Below are 21,054 nucleotides of genomic sequence, written 5' to 3' on the forward strand. Positions count from 1 at the left end.
TACACTGTGAAAGATAAAGGTTCACCAAATTAACTTCATGACCTCCGTGGAGGTATTAGTTATAAATATTTGAATTTGGTTTCTCAATGGTCTCTGTTTTGATAGTAAGGCAGGGCCGTGCAGTTTACTGGCATGTATTCCTTCCATATAAGCGCCTGCCACGTCAACCTAGTCACTGCTAGCAAAGGTTGGGAGTGTATGGCACAAATGAGGGTGCAGTAAAGTCACAAGACCATCCTTCCATATGGACTCTATGGGGGTCATTACAACCCTGGCGGTCGGTGTTAAACCGGCGGTAAGACCGCCAACAGGCTGGCGGTCTTACTTTGTGGAATCATGACCATGGCGGTTACCGCCATGGTCGTCCGCCGGTTCTCCGTTCCGCCCGCCCGCCAGGGTGGACACGAACGCTGGGCTGGAGACCTGGGTCTCCAGCCCGGCGGCCGTCATAATACCGCCGGCGGTATTTTGACACGGCTTACCGCCGTGGATTTCCAGCGGTAGGAACCGCAATGAAATCCATGGCGGTAAGCACTATCAGTGCCAGGGAATTCCTTCCCTGGCACTGATAGAGGTCTTCCCCACACCCCACCCTGACGGTCGGTGTTAAACCGGCAGTAACACGCCCAACAGGCTGGCGGTCTTACTTTATGGAATCATGACCATGGCGGTTACCGCCATGGTCGTCCGCCGGTTCTCCGTGCCGCCCGCCAGGGTGGACACGACCGCTGGGCTGGAGACCTGGGTCTCCAGCCCGGCGGCCGTCACAATACTGTCGGCGGTATTTTGACCCGGCTTACCGCTGTGGATTTCCAGCGGTAGGAACCGCAATGAAATCCATGGCGGTAAGCACTATCAGTGCCAGGGAATTCCTTCCCTGGCACTGATTGGGGTCTTCCCCACACCCCACCCTGACTCCCTCCCCTACACCCCCCACGACCCCGCCACCCCCCAAAGGTGGCAGGGCCCCCTCCCCACCCCGACACTACCTTATACATACACACCCGACACGCACGCACGCAGGCACCACCAACACACAAACACGCGCACCCACCGACATACATGCCAACATCCACACACACAGTCAGACACGTACACCCACATTCAAACATACACGCACACATCCATACAGACATACCCACAGACATACACGCACTCATTCCCAAAACACGCAACACCCCCGCAAGCATACACGCACTCACACACCCCCCTACATAAACAGACGCACACCCCCATACACTCACACAACACACAACACCCCCCCACCCCCTCCCCTAACGGACGATCGACTTACCTGTTCCGTCGATCCGCCGGGAGGGGACGGGAGCCATGGGGGCAGCTCCGCCGACACCACACCGCCAACAGAACACCGCCGCGCAGAATCACAGGACGTGATTAGCTGGGCAGTGTTCTGTTGGCGTGGCGGTGGAGCAACCTCCACTTCCCCGCCGCCCGCAAGTATGGCTGTTGGCAGCTCTCCGTCGGAAAAACGACGGATGGCAGCCAACGGTCATAATACGCCGAGCGGCAAACCGCCACTACTGGCGGTCTTCCGCACGGCGGTCCCTCAGCGGTCTTGTTAAAAGACCACAGATGTTGTAATGACCCCCTATGTCTGAATGTAATAGAGAATGAGGGAAGTAGGAAGGTCAATAGAGTAGGAGAAAAGTGTAGTTTTAAAGCAGTCAGTGAGCTATTGATATGTCTGACTGAAGGAGACCAACGTCTTCTCAGACAGGAAGGAAAGATTTTAGATAGCTACCCTGTAACATTTGATCAATTTACTTTATCCCGTTCCTAGACCACAACAAAATGGCTTATTCCCTATGCACAGGGCTGCATTACACCATAAAGGGGCTTTACAGTTGAGGAGTGATGCAACACCTAATAATTTGTGTGCTGTGCTCCATACAAGTGTTGTCACTGACAGAATCGGGTTCCTAGCAGAGGACCACCCTGAGTGCATGGGAGATAAACCTGAAGAGTGAGGACAGGACATCCAGGAAGTCGACGCTCTACGTCAATGGTGTATCAAAACTTGAGAAACCTGCGAAGTACTTGGAGGCGCCCCCTCCCCGACCCAGTTAGGAGCTTTCAGGCCTGAGGCCTTCCACCTGTGCACTGTGTATTGCGCTGAGGGGCCCCCTGAAGCTCGGAGGAGCCTCGCACAGCAGGGGCTGCAGGGTATTATTGTTACATCACTGCTCAGTCAGAACCCATAATGTGAGTCTCCTTCGGGTCTCGAAACTAGGCAGCAAAATGAAACAGGTGGAATGCTGGGCTATACAATGTCAAGTGAGGGACACAATGGCCCCCAGATGCTATCTCTGCCCAAAAACTGGAGGTTTGGAGCGTACAACCACACCGAACATAGGAACGTTATCAGCCTCCATCCCTAGCAACAATGTGAAGGGGATCCGCAAGGGTAAGATTGCCAGGAGATAGTTGAACCTGGGGGCCCCTGTCATTTTACCCATCTGCACCCTCCCCAAGAGAGAGAGATTCAAGTGCTGCCATTTAGGAAAGTCCTATCTAACGCAGTCTATCAGGGGGCAGACACTGTCTTTCACCATGTGGGTGAATCCTCCATTGATGTGAAAGCCCAAGCCCTTTGGGTACCCATTTCATATCATAGTTCCATATACGGGCAGGCATGAGAGATAACCCAGGATATCAGTAGTAGTTCACATTTGACCCAGTTGATCTTATAATCAGAGAAGGGGAAATGTTTCATTGATAGACATTACTGTTGCAAGAGGTGGAACAGCAGGCATAAAATATTGTCAGTATAGAGGAAGGAGTTTAGTACTAACCTTCCACTTGAATATTTTCAACCGCAGATGAGCCACGTATAGCCAGAACCAGGGTTCTAAAGAAGAGGAGAGGAGACATCAGGAATTCCAGCCTGGGTGCAGCAAATGATGTGGAACAAGACTGACAAAATGCATCTACAATTGATGTCAGGTGGGAGAACGCCATAGAGCAGGAGGACTCTTTCAATTAAGTCCCTCCGTTCCATCATCTGTAAAGTCATTCTACTCGATTAAGTTTCTTGGATCTTCCATTTTAAATGCCGTGTCCAATAATACAACGCCACAAAAGCACCAGGTGTGCCAATGAGGTGGCGAAAGGTAGCCTCTCAAGGCAAGCATACTTGGATAGTGATCTGACAATGTTCTGGGTAAAAAATTCTGCATCCTCCATCAAAGGTGCCAGCTACCAGTCAAAAATCTATGTGTAAACTGGAATTATGTACTGATGAATAGAAGTTTAAGTGTTTAGTCTTAGTGTTTCACTGTGTTTGCATAACTTGCTTGATGTTCCTAGTTGCCTGTGTCAGCAGTCTGTGTGGTTCTGTCATGGTTAGCATAAAAGGTTGTAATAAAGTCACTGCTCCAAACCATGTATGGTGTTCTGTGTGAGTATCATCTGATATGTGCGCCTGAAAAGAACACAAGGGAATACATACTCGATAATGTACATCGACCAGGGTTATTTTTAGAATGTATAAATTACCCACCTCTGCATAACTCTTGCCACATTTACAGTCTATTAAGGCACTACATGGCCAAGGTGAGGTAAGCTGAGGGCATCCAACAACACTGCAGCACCTACTGACCTAGGATACCTTGGGGTGCAGAGTGCACCAAGAAGCCCCCTCTGCCAAATCTGCACAGCCTCTCCTGACTTCAATGGGAAAACAGACAAGATACAGCCGCAGCTCAGATTTGAGGCACGAAGGACTAGGACGTGGACGCGCTAAGTCAAGGAGCTACCACGTTAGAGAATGCAAACTCTGCTGCATAGCAGTTAGTGCAATCAATTGATGGTAAAATTGACACCCTCAACCTGCGCATGATTATCTGGCCACTAATTTAGACAAGCAATCTGCTTAAATAACAGCAGCACAGGAGCGCATTTCCACAACAGAATATGATATGCAGACAATTAATACAAAACGTCTATAAAACAAAACATATATATACAAAATATACAAAACAGTCATACAGGCTGAAAATGGGGACTTAAAGGGACGCTCCTACAATAATAAGCTACGTATCATAGGTGTACCAGAGCCGACGAACACAAGCAAAATGGAATTATACGTAGAAACTATGCTCACTGACATTTTTGGCTCTGAAAATCTGCCACGCATGCTAATGGTATAAAGAGCACATATATCTCTGGCGGTGAGGCCACCCTGGGAGCCAAACTCCCGGGAATCGTAGCCAAACTACTAAACATGGGAAGGTAAATATGCCCCACACCTGATCTGGTGACAGTCTTCCCAACACATTTTGACTGACCTTATCCCAACCTTGCCCCCCGGCTGAAAGTCTTAAAACCTTCCCTAGTGCTACCCGATTTAATGCTCCACCTGCGATAGACCATAAGTGGCTGGTAACCAACATGGCTCTGGCCCACCCCCGTCCAACAGGAGGATCACTGGGACTCTGGCGCCCCCACGAGGGTATACCGCATATGACTTTCAAATGTAATACACCAGCAGACTGTGGCAACTTTTCCGATTTGTTTCAAGTTATGTGTTTTTTGTTTCTAGGTTATGGGGAGGTCTTTAGCATAACTGGGATGCTGAGGTGGCTGGGGGAGGGGTTCATATTTCTGGTTGTTATTGCCAATGAAATGCTATTATAGCTTATACCATGTACAATGCCTCATGTTATTTGACATGCCGTACAGACTACTCGCATTTACATTATGCTAATATGGCTCAGCGGACTGGAAGCATATCCCTCATAACCTGGAATGTACAGGGGCTCAATAATCCCCTTAAGACACGACAGATGCTCGCCTATTTAGATAGACACCACATACAAATCGCTCTACTTCAAGAGACGTACTTAAGACATCTTACAGAGGGCGCAGCGGGCGTCCGCTGGGTGGTGGCTCAACTGGCCTCATCTTATCCTTCATACTCTAGAAGAGTGTTGATAATAATTGAAAGAGGCGTAACCTTCACTGTAACTCACAGTGACTGATGATCAAGGCAGATATACCATAATGAAGGGCACTCTCTGTGTCACATTGGTCACCCTAGTGAACACTTACAGGCCCAATATTGACAACGCTGAATGCCATACCCAGCTTTGGAATAAACTACATTCCATGCCACCATCTGCTATCCTATGGGGCAGAGACCTAAATACATTTCTTGATCCGATAAGGGATTGGGTTGGCATGGGCGAAGTGGCATGGTCCTGTGAAAGGGCACGGAAGATTATAGTCTAATGGATCTATGGAGATTGCGAACCCCCCATGGGAGGGAGGATACCTTTGTCTTACCGTTGCATTGCTCATCGTCCCACCTCGACTACTGGCTGTTGAACTGGGAGGTGTGCACCTGGGCTACAGAGGTGCAGCATCTCGCTAGGATACTATCACACCACAAACCAGTCACATTGGTTGTGTCGATTCCCACACATATACCTACACAATTTACATGGAAATTTTGTGCAACTGCACTATTAGACCAGGCGTACTACGAGGGCCTGAGGTCAGCCATTATAGAGCACTTTGAGAAAAACGTGGGCTCTGTGAAAGGGAAAGACGTGCTTTGGGAAGAATTTAAAGTTACAATCAGAGGGATTTGCATAAGCACACAAGCTGGTGTCTTTGAGGGCCATACCCACACAATTGCACAAGATAGAGAACACATTGCAGTCACTAGAATGTGACTATGGAACTATGCCCCAGCATGACAAGCTTGCAAACATTAGAGAACAGATTACAAACTACAATGACACGACGGAGAAAGAGCTACACTATCTGTCTCAACGGCAGGTAGCAACGGCTTATGGGGAGGGAGGCCGACTGGCCGCAGCTTTTTATACATGTCTCTAAGGTACCTGTGGCTTGGCCAGCAAGGCAGAGATTGCTGAATACCTGGATGATGTGGTTGTCCCTGGGACAGCGTCGTCACGTAGATTTTCATTATCTTAATGAGGCTACTGGATTTGGGCGGCAGAATCACTTGCAATGTGGGGTACTAGGTACATGTCCACTCCATGTGACACCTGTCGGCCTAATCTGGGTTTTCTGGCTTACTAGCAGCGCCTCATCTCTGCCCAAGAGCAGGGATGATTGTGGTAACTGAGCGCATGACAAGGAAGACTCCTCAGTGGAAACGTGGTCGATCAATTCTCATCCCTTTCCCTCAGTTAAACTAGTCTCACACAGGCAAAGACAACAGAGGCAGAATATGGTTCAATAAGGATTTATTGAAGTAACTGCATCATAGATAAAATGGCATGTGTTGCAATAACTAGGATGATAAAAAAAAACTAAAAGCAAAAAGGTGACAAGGAGTGTGAAACACAAAATCAGTCCCGTCATATTGTCACTAAGGGCCAGATGTATCAAGTTTTCCAATAGTGATTACCAAATTGTGATTTTTTGGGAATCACAATTAAGTAATCGCTATTGGAATGTATGAAACACCAAGAGTTTCATATAGCGATTCGCAAGGGCTCCCAAATGGACCTACCTCATTAATATTCATGAGGTAGGTCGCAATTTGCGAGCCACTGCGAATGGCTACAATCACAGGGATGGTGGCCTGCTGGGCTCAGCAGACCACCATGTCTGTGATTGCTTTTCAAAAAAGCAATTTTTTTTTTTTTTTTTTAATGCAGCCCTTTTTCCTTAAAGAAAAAATGGGATTCATTTAAAAAAGAAAAATTAAAAGCTTTCTTTTCATTTTTTAAGAGTAGGCAGTGGTCCGTGGGACCACCGCCTGCTCTTAAAAAATGTTTTTGCATGCATTCACAAAAAGGGAGGGGTCCCTTGGGACCCCTTCCCCTTTGCGAATGGGTTACCACCAATTTGAAATTGGTGGTAACTGATTGTTTTGGGTCCGCATTCATGGTCACAAAACAATCATACATACCTCTACGATTCGGTATTAGGAAGGGTCGCCCTTGACAAGCCCCTTCCTAATACTGAATCGGTATGTAGTTGCAAATCCAATTTGCGATTCGGTAACAGAATTGGACTTGATACACACCAACATGCAGTTTTTGCGATTGCAAAACTGTTTGATACACCTGGCCTGAAGAGTGATATATATCCTTCCTACCGAAGCTATGTTAGAGCACAGCATAATAAGCCCTAATCTACCCTTCAGGTTTACCCCCTAGGTAGACATCATTCCCCATACCTGAGCAAGGAAGACTGTTGTCTAAGGAGACACCATCCCCATGTAGTTCAAAGATTCAGTAGTCTAAGCAAGCAGCTGTAGCAAAGGCAATCAGCAATCAGCATGCAGGCTGGAATCTCCCTCTAACATGTATGGGACAAAGAAGTGTTTTTATAATAAAACAGTTGCTATTCTAAGAAATGGTCCCCATCTAAGGATATAAATGTTTCTGTGAATGTTGGAGACACAGTGTACCAATTGTGCCAGCAACCCTATCTGACAGCAACCGTGAGGGAAGCACAAAGTGCAACGCTAAGAACATGATGCTTTCCCAGGCGAAGGGACAAAATATTTAGAGAAAATAAAACAACACCAGAAATGTTGCTAATGCTAGAAAATTAAAGCGATTCTGAATAAAATGTAACTGGGCTAAAGTGTAAAACGGCAGGCCACGTTTCTAAAACATGGCTAAAATAGCTATACAACACCCTCCCCTGGCCAGTTCAAAGGTGGTTCAAAGATTAAAATTAAATAAAAGCCTAATAAAAGCTATTTATAAAAGCATATAAACATAAATGTCAATAATGACAAGGTAAAAGACACTTGAGCATGAAGAAAAAGGAGGACAATTTAAACTTCAATAGTGGTGCCAATAAAGCAAAATTCAAAAGTCAGTGTCATTTTTAAATTCGCCAATTATTTCCAAGACAATTGAAGCCAGGAAATGTTCCACTTCGGCAGATGGGAAAATATCCAAATTGTTGCCAAGGAAAACCATAGAGCACTCATGTTCCAAAAGCCTGAGCCCCACCTGAGGCAGCAACATTCTGTGTTATGCCCAATGTTGAGTGAAAAGTCGCATTATCCACAAAGTGCAACTCATAGACAGTTTCCCATAGCAAACGTGCATGTCTGGTAATGAGTCCTCATCAAGAACATCAACAGATCAGCATCCAATGAAAGTAAGCGTTGCATACAAAGACAGACTTTCAGTGCATATTCGAAAAAGCACCAAAGGCATCCAAACATGGGCTGCACACAATCCAAAACTGGTTGGAATGATAGAGACCAGTCGCACTCCAGTTGTTCCAGGAGTGGTGCTCCGAAATACTGCATCATACGTTCACAACACAGTTGCGCTTGTGGGATCGCTTTCAGTCCTTGTTGTGAAGAGACAGCCTTTGCGCAGTAAAAGTAGCAACAGGAAGATGCCACCTATTATAGCCAAAGTAATCGGTAATCCCCCGAAAATACTCGACAATATTGAGTGTATGGCTGAAGGTATTAAGCCAAATATAGAGAAGGAGTGAATAAAACTAGAACCAACAGGCTTAAAGAAATACACGATTTCAGAAGTACTGGACATGTTAAATATTCATCCCATAAGTTCAACAAAGTGTCTTGGAACGTTTGTACTTAAAAAGGGACTGAATCTCTGCCGATGACCTCGCAACTTGAAGCGCATAGGTCTCAAGCGCAGATGTAAGCGCCATATGTTTTTGAAACAATAAAGCCTTGAGTCTGCTCAGCTTGCCAATATTCACATCTGAAATAGCAATGTGAGGTCAAATCTCTGCTACTTTTCGTTGTTATGTGGGAGGAAAAAGGACATTCCCACAGCATGTGACAATTTGGAAGATCGAAACGACCTAAGCTATTCCGGCTTGCATTACACAACTGCTCTCACTGATAAGAAGCACACAGCTGCCATTTGAGAGCATCTGTAATGCAGGTCTAATCAAGGGAACAGGAACTCCCTTCAGACAACAAGCCAAGTTCGCTGCAGAGGCATTACATGTCCTGTGCGAGGACAGCTGTTTACAAATCATCGAATGGCTCACAGAAGTCTCACATTCACTACCGTTAAGAAAGACCTCTTTCATGCCACTGAAACATCTCTCTTAGTTACATACATAAGTATCTTCTAGCCTTTCATATATGCCTACTGGAATGTGTTTCAAGCAGGATGTGAATCGAAGTGTTGCAACAGGCAGATTTATAACCCCGTGTATGGCACCCATTAGTGTCTACTGGCCACAATAACCACCCACCAGGACGTGAGAGTGATGTGTCAAATGTTCCATTCTGGACCCACTCATCAAGCTGATCTTCAGATGCACTTATATACTTTTGCCACTTATAAAATTTTGCAGGGGCAGGAATACTGGGTGCATTCAATTCCTTAATTTTTGTTAAGTATAAACAACTTGTTTGTTGGACTGTTTCATTTTAAAATATCATTTCAACAGGTATCCGGCATGCTCTAAATAAAGCTTCCTTTCCCCTTATTTGCCAATTTTTAGTTCCCCACACACTTTTCAAGTCTATTGACTTCAACCAATATTCATAGCCCTTAATAGCTAACCGGGAAACAAAGGAATCAGAATAAATTAATTTTGTATTGGTCAATAAAACATGTTGACTTTCCATTACTGGTAATTCAAAATATTATGACTCAGCATTTTTAACATTGTGCCCAGAGAAATATGCAAATGTTTCAGTATTCGTTTTGGAACTCCCCACTGATGGAGCCGGATAGTGTTCCCACTGTGTGATTAAAAATAGTCTTTTGGGTACTTGCTCTGTGAATGAAATGATGTCCATAATAAGTATAACAGAACATATCTCCATAATTTTCTTTGGATTGATAAACATCCTCATTTTCAAATACGGTATAATATTGCAAATCAGACATCACAGAATCAATTGTTTTCACATCCCAATGATCAGAAACTACTCTGGGTGTAATTACATCATTCATGGAAAGTCTAAATACATATGGAATTTGAATGACCTCCTTTGGGCCATAAATATCAAATAATAATACTTTACCCCAAACAGTCCCATCAGGAATTGGTATGGCATAAATGTTCACTAGGGACAAGTCTCTGCGGACTTTGTGTGAAGAATAATGTGGTTTTAAGACCTCACCAACCAGTTCAACTGTAGAGCATTCAGGAAGGTAATGACCATGTATCAATAAGAAGAAAATGCAATTCCCAAGACAAGGGCAAGTACAGTTAATATGAGCCATACATAACTCCATGGAAGCATGAAATAGTTAATTATGAGCCAAATTATCAGCTTACGTGCTCTTGACAGTTCTGTAGTAGTAGAGGCAGATGAATCAGTAAAAGTGTCTATGATATCGGCAAAGTATCCAGAAGCAGTTTGTGCAAAAACTGGAGCCGTGTTTGAAAGAGGAGAGCTTGCAGATGTCTTCCTCGGTGGTTAATAGTAGACTATGCCCTCTGTTTGTGTAGAATTTGAATAGAATCGATCAATATTATTGATGTTACTTGTAGCAGCAGAAGTTAGTGGAACCAATGGAAGATCATTTTCCACCCTCCCTAAGCTTGGAGAGGTGTAGCGTTGCTGCTTAAAACCTGTAGAGGAACATCCTGGTCTGTAGTGAGAAGGATTCGGGTACTACCCAGGAGTCCCCTAGGTCTCCTGTGCAGGATCGGTCATATGGCGTAGCTTGACATTGTTGATGGAGACAAAGCAATTTTCTTTAGAACCAGATAGTGTTAGTAGTATGACGGTTCTGGTATCGTGTATTCCCAGGACTGGAACCAGTGCACGATAAGGACCAAACTCCTTTTTCACAGCAATCTTTTCTCGTACTAGATCCCAAACTTTTGGAATCCAACCGGTAGATGTTATTGGTACATCCCTTATTCCCAAAGTTGTGGCACTAGCAGATGCGTTGTCGTCACAGAACTGTTGTAAGCCCTGTAAAACAGTGACATGTTCATTTATGTCAAAGGGTGTATCTGCCGCCTCCACACCAGGACGATCAAGATTTGGAACATACATTTGTGTTCCCAACAGACATTCATATGAAGTACACCCCCCCAGGGAACTTCTGGGCAGATTTTTAAGTGCTGTCTGGGCTCCATAGAGGTGTGCAAGCCAACTATGACCTGTGCCTAATACTCTGGCTGTTAAAGATTGCTTTAAATCTCAGTTTCGTCACTCTACTACCCTATTTGTCTCGGGATGAAATAGAGACGACTAATGTAGTTAGACCCCTAACAAAGCCATGGAGTTCCTGAAAGCACTTGAGGCAAAGCAGGGCCCTGGCCCAAGTGGAACACCACAACATATGTGCCAGTAAAGACTTAAAAATCTTTAAACTAATAACAGTTCGAACGTCAGCAGAGCCCCTGGTATTACTGCTAAGGCTGTATTGAGGCATGATATGCGGTAGGACTATTTAGCAGGATATTCTTTTGGTAAGGGCCTGCAGTCAGCCAAAGCTTTCACAGCTGCCAGTGTTTCATCATCCAATTTTGTTCGAAAACGAGTTACTGCAGCAACAGAAACCATAGCTACTTCTGATTTGGCTGCTTCATAAGCCAAGGTATTGCCTGCAACTAGTATTTCAACACTCGGATGTCCTAGTTTATGTACAACATGGACATTGGGTAGCATATGCTACTTTCCCCCACAGATCCGTTACTTTACCCCACAGAAGTCTGTGTTTAATGGTGTTCCTTTTGAATCTCTGAACCCATTCTGATGCCAGTAAAACAGATACTCATTGAAGGAATGGACACAATAATACAAATCAAAAGACAATCAGCGTCAGCTGTTCAGAATCTGAGTGTTCCAGTGCCACCACCAGAGCCTTGACCTCTGCTAATTGTGTGGTGCAGTCCCCTAAGGTCTGCATGTATGTGTGTTGTGGATGAAATTCACCATCCTTCATGTATCCACTCACGACAGCGCAAGCAGCGGAATATTGATGTTCAGTGCCTATTGCTGGTTGTGCTAAACCATCAGTATACATAATTGTTTGATATTGTTCAATAGGCAATGTGTTTGCTAGAACTGGGTATTCGAATTTGTAAAGCAAAAATTCTTCAGTTTGTAATTTTGAATCAAAAATATAGTCAACATCAGTGGCCGTCAGAGACGTTGCCCATTGGATCCAACGTGGATGTAATGCTTTAGCGTTAGGAACGCTAGCTTTGGTAACAGCCTCAACGGCTGGGATGGGGGATACGATAATGATGCGTGTCCCCCTGGGCCAGTGGTGTCTCTTTGATGACAGCCATCTGACCAGCAGTGAGAATTTTCTCAGTGGGAGCAAATTGTTGTTCTGCTGTAGAGTACAAATGTGATTTGTATGCTATTGGGATGGTCTCACACTCATTGAACGTTACATAGGTGGAACCAATGGCACCAGCAATAACTGATGACCAGGTGTTTTTTTTTTGTCCCTTGTATGTAGGTGTTCTACTGCTAGCATGTCTTGTTGTAATGCTCTGAGAAGGCATGTGTCTTCAACTGTCCAGTATTTGCTGGTAAAGTCAGGACGTATTAAGTCATATAAAGGTTTAATGCGTTGTGAATAGTCTGGAATATAAGTTCTGACAACATTTAAAAAGCCCAACAAGGACTGGAGCTTTTTGATGGTGTTTGGAGGTTCTAGTTGTGTGCATTTTCCCAACAATTAGGGTGCCAGGCACTTGCCCTCATCTGATAATTCGTATCCCAAGAACAGGACACTAAGGAAGGCTATTTTTGTTGTTTTTAATTGAATTTGTTAACAATGCGGGCTACCCATCTTATATGTTGCATGAGGTCATCGTCCGTAAGGTAGATATCATCCACATATTACACGGCCCCAGGGTCGATGTCATGTAAAATAGATGTAACACAAGCTGAAAACAGTCCTGGACTGTTCTTGTACCCCTGTGGGAGTCAACAGAATTTTTCGGAGAGCCTAAGGTGCTGAAACTTAAGTCCCTAATTTCAGGTGCTATATTCTTGAAAAAAAAAAACGTTTGCTATATCCAGGGCTGTTTTGTATTTTTTGCACACTATATTGTTCATAAGTGCTGTGTGCGTTTTGTATAGCAAATGTGCGTGCATGACTGTTTAAATATTTACAGTCTAAGGCTATTCTGTGTGAATGGTCTGGTTTAATTATGGGGAACAATGGGTTGTTCATTAGTGAGACACAGGTTTAAATTACGCCCTGGTATTCTAGCTGTGTGAGGATTTCCCTCACCGGTGCTTTTGCTTCATGCTTTATTGGATATTGGGGTTGAGGTCGGGATTTAATTGGTATTACATGATAAGGGAAATCTTTATCCCACCCTACGTGGTTGGGGTATAACGCAGGTGCTTGTGCCACTGCCCAATCAATGGCGTGAATTTCTATGAGCTTTCTGGGAACAAGGGGCGAGAAGGATTTTTCAATAATCTCTTCTCCATATGGGAGATCACGGACAGATTCTGGTGGCCAATCCTTTTTGGCCAGTAAAATATCATAAATGATGACGACGCAGTCCCAAAAGATAGAGTCTATTGTGCGTTCAATGTCTCCTTCCAACTGTATAGTTACCTTATACACCCTGTCGGGCGTGGAGACACACATATCCGCAGTCTCAACTTGTAAGAAGTCATCAGTTGCTTTTACCTCCTGATGCTCCTGAAGAACTCGGCGAATTAATGTGACCTCTGCTGCACTGTCTAGCAGTGCTAGTACCCACTTCCTGTTCTTCAGTAAAGCCCTCTTCTTGAGTGGCATGTCATATTTCAAATGCTACCACTTCTTTCTTTTTTAAGTTTTTTTTTTTTTTTTTTTGGAGAAGTTTCTCTTCTTTCTAAACAGAACCTTCAGACGCGCGCTGTGAGTCCTTTCTTGGTTTCACATACTCTGCTGGCTGCTCTGACTGCCCGCCTCTCTCGCTGCGTTCTTCCGGTAAGTCCTGAAAGGAACAAGATTGGCGTGTATCACTATATTGATATCTGTCAGGCGTTTTTAGAATTGTCTCTATTTCTAAGATTGTCTCTGTTTTGAGGGGTCTCCGAATGCGGAGTTTCTCCCCTTTCTTTTTTAGGTGTTTGTTGTTTTTTTTATCCCAGAGCTTTTTAGAACCCTCACGCGCCTGCTTGGCAGAGTCTTAATTGGATCTACCCTGTAATTGTGTTTTAATTGGTCTGGCCCCCAGACTATCTCGACCAATACTAGAGTAGGTCCCAGCGATAATCTGTGGCAGCTCACATTCTTGATTCTGTACCAGAACGTCCCAGAGCCGCGTGCGCACTGCTAGTGCAACTACTTTCCCTTTAAGGTTACTTAATATGATTGAAGACACAGTGGCAAAATTGCCCATTAATTGCATCCCCAAGTTTAGCGCCGGGGCAGCCCCATATTTGTCTTGAATTTGTTTTAACGCCGCCAGAAGATTGCCAAGTGTTGGTGTACTGTGTGTGGTAGTATAGAGCGTGGCAAATACTGTTCCCCATGTGTTGCAATTTTCTACTGTGGGAACTATCCTACATAGCAAGCACATAGAGAGGATTCTATTTTTGTCCTGAGGACCCTTATGGGGAAAGACTGCTTTCAGCACATTTATTTTTTGAGCTAACCAAAACGGAATTTCCTCCCGCTTGGTGGGTACTTTACCCATGATTGAATGTACAGTTGCAGGGTTAATGCCTGGCATCACTGCATGTGGTTGCACTGAGGCAGCACATGCTGGGTTACTATTTAATGTTTACATTACAAACTGTACTAACAGTCTGTATATTCCAGTGAGCTCTGTATATAAGCAGCGAACCTCAGCTACAGCTAAGGTTGCTTCTTCAGGATGCAGTGTATATGTGGCCAACAGGGGTCAGGTTGGGCCATCATTGCTCAGAGGACCTAACCTAACGTGCAATTTTGTATGTGGTAGGGTGCCATCAAGCCAATTATTATGGTCTTGATAAGATAAAGGTGTTTCTAAATATGCATATGCTCTGTGTTGTGCAGGTATGTTTGCAAGTGTGTAGTGATGAAATGTATTTGTGTTCCCATCAACTGCTGGAAAAGTGACCCAAGAATAAAATGTTTCTGTTCTGTAGGCTGGATGAGCCTCAACAACAAATTGACTGGACCCCCCGGCCTGTGAGGCCATTTGCCAATAAATGTGCAGTAAGAAGAGGTTGCATGTTTATTGCAATTACTACCCTTTGCGGGTTTGCCATGTTAATGATAAAGGTGTTGGTTCAGAGATAAGGACACCAAATGGGGATAAATCCTTTTAAGGTTCAAGCTTGAACAACCTACAGTGTTAGATAGGTACTATCTACTTCGCAAAATCTTGAATACCACGGACGTCTCCGTATTTAGTTTTGAGGTGTCTTTAGCCTTCAGTGGGACAGAGATACTTAGGAGGATCCGAGAATTAGTGCCTGACCAAACGTTGGCGGCGGACTAATGAGGCTACTGGATTTGGGCGGCAGAATCACCTGAAATGTGGGGTACTAGGTACATGTCCACACCATGTGATAACTGTTGGCCTAATCCGGGTTTCCTAGCTAACTAGCTGCGCCTCATCTCTGCCCAAGAGCAGGGATGATTGTGACAACGGGGGCATGACAAGGAAGACTCCTCAGGGGAACCGTGGTTGATCAATTCTCATCCCTTTCTCTCAGATACATTAGTCTCACACAGGCAAAGACAACAGAGGCAGAATATGGTTCAATAACGATTTATTGAAGAAACTGCATCAGATAAAATGGCATGTATTGCAATAACTAGGATGCTAGAACACACCAAAAGCAAAAAGGTGAAAAGGAGTGTGGAACATAAAAACAGTCCCACCATACTGTCACTAAGAGTGATATATATCCTTTCTACCTAAGCTACGTTAGAGCATAGCATAATAGGCCCTAATCCGCGCTTCAGGTTTCCCTCTGGGAAGACATTATCCCCCCTACCTGACCATGGAAGCCTGTTGTCTAAAGAGGCACTGTCCCCATTTATGCCAAGGATTCAGTAGTCTAAGCAAGCAGCTGTTGCAAAGGCAATCAGCAATCAGCATGCAACTGTGGTCATCTGGCTGAAATCTCCCTTTAACGTGTACGGGACAAAGAAGTGTTTTTATATTAAAAACAGTTGATATTCTAAGAAAGGGTCCCCACGTAAGGATATGTATGTTTCTGGGAATGTTGGAGACACAGTGTACCACTTTTGCAGACAACCCTATCTGACTGCAGCCTTGAGGAAAGCACAAAGTGCAATGCTAAGAATGTGATGCTTTCCTAGGCGAATGAACAAATAGATAGATAAAATAAAACACCGCAAATGTGGCTAATGCTAGAAAAGTAAAGGGATGCTGAATGTAGGAAAGTGCCGCTGTTAGCAAGGTTACCGCCCCACTTTTTGCCTAGTGTTGATGCCAACTTTGATTGATAGTGTGCTGGGACCCTGCTAACCAGGCCCCACCACCAGTGTTCTTTCCCAAAAACTGTACCTTTGTTTCCACAAGTGGCACAACCCTGGCACACAGTTAAGTCCCTTGTAAAGGTACCCATAGTACCAAGGGCCCTGTGGCCAGGGAAGGTCTCTAAGGACTGCAGCATGTATTATACCACTCTAGGGGACCCCTCACCCAGCACATGTGCACTGCCTTGCAGCCGCTCAGGGTACCATGCCCACAAACCACTGCCTGTGGCATTGGTAAGTCACCCCTCTAGCAGGCCTTCCAGCCCTAAGGAAGGGTGCACTATACCACAGGTGAGGGCATAGCTGCATAAGCAATATGCTTCTACCGTATCTAAGTCCATTCTCAGACATTGTAAATGCAGTGTAGCCATATTGAGTACAAGGTCTGGGAGTTTGTCATTAGGAACTCCACAGCTCCATAATGGCTTCACTGAATATTGGGAAGTTGGATATCAACCTTCTCAGCACAATAAACCCATACTGATGCCAGTGTGAGATTTATTGAAAAATGCACACAGAGGGTATCTTAGAGATGCCCCCTGTATGTTAGCCAAACTGCTAGTGTAGGACTGACTGGTCTGTGCCATCCAGCCACTTTCAGGCAAGTTTCTGACCACATGGGGTGAGTGCCTTTGTGTACACTGTGGTCAGAAACAATGCCTGTCCTGGGTGGAGGTGCTTCACACCTCCCCCCTACAGGAACTGTAACACCAGGCGGTGAGCCTCAAAGGCTCAAGCCTTGAATTAAAGTGCCCCAGGGCACTCCAGATAGTGGTATTGCCCTCCTCCCCAACAAAGTCCCACTTTTAGTGGCAATTCTGGTGGGAAAATAGGGAGGAGTGACCACCCTAGCAGTGTCCAGAGCTGAGGTGACCCCCTCCCGGCAGAATCCTCCATCTTGGTTTGGAGGACAGGGACCAATAGGATTAGGTTTGTGCCCCCCTCCCCAAAGGGATTGGGCACAAGGAGGGTGTAGCCACCCCCAGGGACAGTAGCCACTGGCTACTGCCATCTGACACCTAAAACGCCCCTAAATCTAGGATTTAAGGGCCTCCCTGAACCCAGCTCACTAGATTCCTGGTGACCTACAAGAAGAAGAAGGACTGCTTAACTGAAATCCCCAGCAGAGAAGAAGGAACACGACAACTACTTTGGCCCCAGCCCTACCGGCCTGTCTCCTGCTTCAAAGAACCTGCAAAAGAACAGTGACACGTCCAGCAGGACCAGTGACCTCTGCCAAGCTCCAGAGGACTGCCCTGCACCCAAAAGCACCATGAACTCCCACGGACAGTGCCCCTGTCTAAGAAAAACCAACAACTAAGGACTCCAACCTCACTTAGGATGCATGAGTCCTGATCACTCTGCACCCGACGGCCACGGCCTGTGTCCAGGTGGTCCACCCAGCTAGAGAGGGTCCCCAGGCGATTGGGAGCAAGTGTCCACCCTGGGTTGACCTCTCCACCCCTCCATGATGACAGAGGGAATTCCGAGGGCATGCCGAGGACCCCCCTGACCACAAAGCCCCGGACGAAGATATCTGATGCCTAAAGACACACTGCACTCGCAGCCCCCCGGCCTTGGAGAAACCAACACCCGGGGCAGCTACGTTCAGCAGGCGGCCCTCCTCCCTGTCCAACCGGTGGTGTTCCTGAGACACACCCCTGAAACCTTGCATGCAGCCTCTGAGTGATCCACGGGGTCCACTCATTGACCACCACTGGAAACCCGACATCAGGTTTGTACCGTGCACCCGGCCACCCCTGTGCCGCTGAGGGTGTGTGTTTGGTGCCTACATGTGGCCCCCCCTTGGTCTGCCCTCCAAGTCGTAGCTACTTACTTGCAGGCAGACCTGATTCCGAGTACCCCCTGTCTCCATAGGAGCCCATGTTAAATTTGCTCATCTTGGATCTCTGCACCCCGTTGGCCCCGTGTTACTGGTGATGGGTGTTTGCGGTTACCCTGAACCCCAACCGGTGGACATCCTAAAACCCAGAGACTGAAACTGTAAGTGTTGTACTCACCTGTAAAATGATCTAACATTTCTTCCCCTCAGGAACTGTTTCTGAAAGTTCCAGTGTCCATTTTTAAAACAGATTATTGCCAATATTTCAAAAATTGTATAACTTATAAATTTCAAATAAAGTACTGTTGATACATGTGTGAAATACACATCTATTGAAGCACTTACCTGCAACTTAAATCTTGTGGTTCTAAAAATAAATTAAGAAAATATATTTTTGCTACATAAAAAGCATTGGTCTGAAGTCATTGAGTGTGTGCTTCTTCTATTGTCTGTGTGTGTACAGCAAATGCTTTGCACTACCCTCTAATAAGCCTGACTACTCGACCACACTACCACAAAAGAGAGCATTAGTATTATTTACTTTAGCCTCTGTCAAGCCTCTGGGGAACCCCTGGACTCTGTGCACACTATATCTCATTTTGATATAGTAGATACAGAGCCAGCTTCCTACACTGAATAAAATGTAACTGGGCTGAAGTGCACAACGGCAGGCATAGTTCGCCAAAATAATGTGTCTAAAACAGGGCTAAAATAGCTATACAACAGCATGAATATTTGACACAGCCTATAATGGAGGGGGAGGTGAAGAAAGCTCTACACACACTCCACAGTGGTAAGGCCCCGGGCCACAGCAGCCTAACAAGCAAGTTTTATAAAGAGTTTGCAGATCTGATGACGCTGCACCTTCATGTGCTATATGCCCATCAGGAGTGGAGAATGCTGATTTTTCCTTTGCTCCAGGGGTCAGACCTATCTGCCAGTACCCTTATGTGAGTTCAAAAGAACTGAGATATTTGGCTGCCCCTAGCCTGTCAATCAGTTCATCAGACCTAGAAATTGGGAGAGCACCCGGTTTGGTCACAGCACTGAGGCCCCTATAGCCAACACAAAACTAAATTTCTTCCTTCCACTCTGGGAATGAGACATGGGTACTAAAACAATTGGGCTGGCCCAGGGGCTCTCAGAGTGCTTGATGGCTCCCAGTTCCAGCATATTGCTGAGCACGAATAGCGCCATCCTACGGGCCCCCACACCAAGCACGTAACAGGCTGCCATTGCAGGCTGCGTGTTTTGGTGCAAACAAGAGTGAAAACACGACATGGCACACAGCCTGTATGCCATGCCGCCTAGCACTGCATATAAAATATGCAAGTCACTGTTCTGGCAGGCCTTACAGCCCTAATGCAGGGTGTATTATATTGCATTTGAGGGAGTATCTGCACGAACAGATATGCCTCTGCTATGTCTTTGCCGATTCTCAGACATAGTAAGTGACAGGGGAAGCCATTTTAAACACATGTGCTGGACGTTGGTCAGTACGAGTTCCCCAGCTACATGATGGCTCCACCGAAGATAGGGATGTTTGGTATCAAACATCTCTTTTTGGTGAGCCCACACTGATGCCAGTGTTGGATTTACCCATACATACCTTAGAGGTGCCCTCTGAAAACCTACCTGCTACTAGTGTGTTAAATGACTGGTCCTGACCAGTTCAGTCACATTTCTGACCCACTAAGGTGAGAGCCTGTGCTCTCAGGGACCAGAGTCAAAAGACAGCACTGGAAGGGATGGGGGTGTTGCCACCGCCTCCAGGCATGGTGGACCATTCCAGGACCAGTGACCAGTTCAGCCACCTTAGCCTCGTTTCTGGCCCCCTGAGGTGAGAGCCAGCACCCTCTGGCCGTTTGCGACCAGAAATAACACATTTTCCAATGTACAAACCCAATTCTGTGATAAAGTAATCTGTTTACTGAATCCCAAAATGGGTTTCCAAGTCACTATTAGGAAGGGGCATCCCTTCCTAATAGCGAGTTGCAGTATTATGTATGATTGTTTTACGGCCATGAATGGGGTCGCAAAACAATCGCAGTTATCACCATTATCAAATTGGCGATAACCCATTTGAAATGGTAATGGGGCGCCATGAATGGGGTCGCAAAACAATCGCAGTTATCACCATTTTCAAACTGGCGATAACCCATTCAAAATGGTAATGGGGCGCCAACAGTTTTTCAGAGCAGACAGTAGTCCCACTGACACCAGCAGACCACCATCCCTGTGTGTAAGGCAATTCCAAATGGGTCGCAAATTGCGACCTGCCTCAAGAATATTGATGAGGCAGATCCTTTGCGATCCATTTGGGAATCGCTAACAGTTTTTGACACACTGCTGGACATCAAGTTTTGTGACTCACAAATTGTGACTCGCTAAATCTTGCATTTGGGAGTCTCAAAACCTGACCTTCATACATCTGGCCCCTGGATCCATAAAGACCCAGACCTGGTGGTTTGTCAGACTTATGGGAGAGAGATGTGTCGAAACTGGAGGAACAGCTAAGCCAGATGCTCCTGAATGCCACCGTCATCAGCAGACAGAATAGCAATTAGGAAGATTACAGTACTCTCTAGGTTTCTCTACCTCTTTACTAACATCCCCATAGTGTTACCACAACTTTTCTTTAAAACTGTGCACTCACATATGATAACACTAGCATGGGCGGGTAAGAAGCCTAGGATCAGCTGGGACAAATGACACCCCCATATGCACAGGAGGGATTTGGTGCGCTAAACCTACATTTATATTAATTGTGTGCCAAGGCACAATTTGCACTACTGGTACAACCCTCACGTACACACGCCACAC

General features: G+C 45.6%; 1 protein-coding gene across 1 annotated transcript in view; it reads right to left on the reverse strand.

Moving 5' to 3' along the window:
- HDGFL3 (HDGF like 3) overlaps positions 1 to 21,054 on the reverse strand; it is a 407,249-nt gene that overhangs the window by 248,798 nt on the left and 137,397 nt on the right. The window lies entirely within an intron of this gene.

The sequence above is a fragment of the Pleurodeles waltl genome, chromosome 3_1 (assembly GCF_031143425.1).
Source record: "Pleurodeles waltl isolate 20211129_DDA chromosome 3_1, aPleWal1.hap1.20221129, whole genome shotgun sequence".
Classification (NCBI taxonomy): Eukaryota; Metazoa; Chordata; class Amphibia; order Caudata; family Salamandridae; genus Pleurodeles; species Pleurodeles waltl.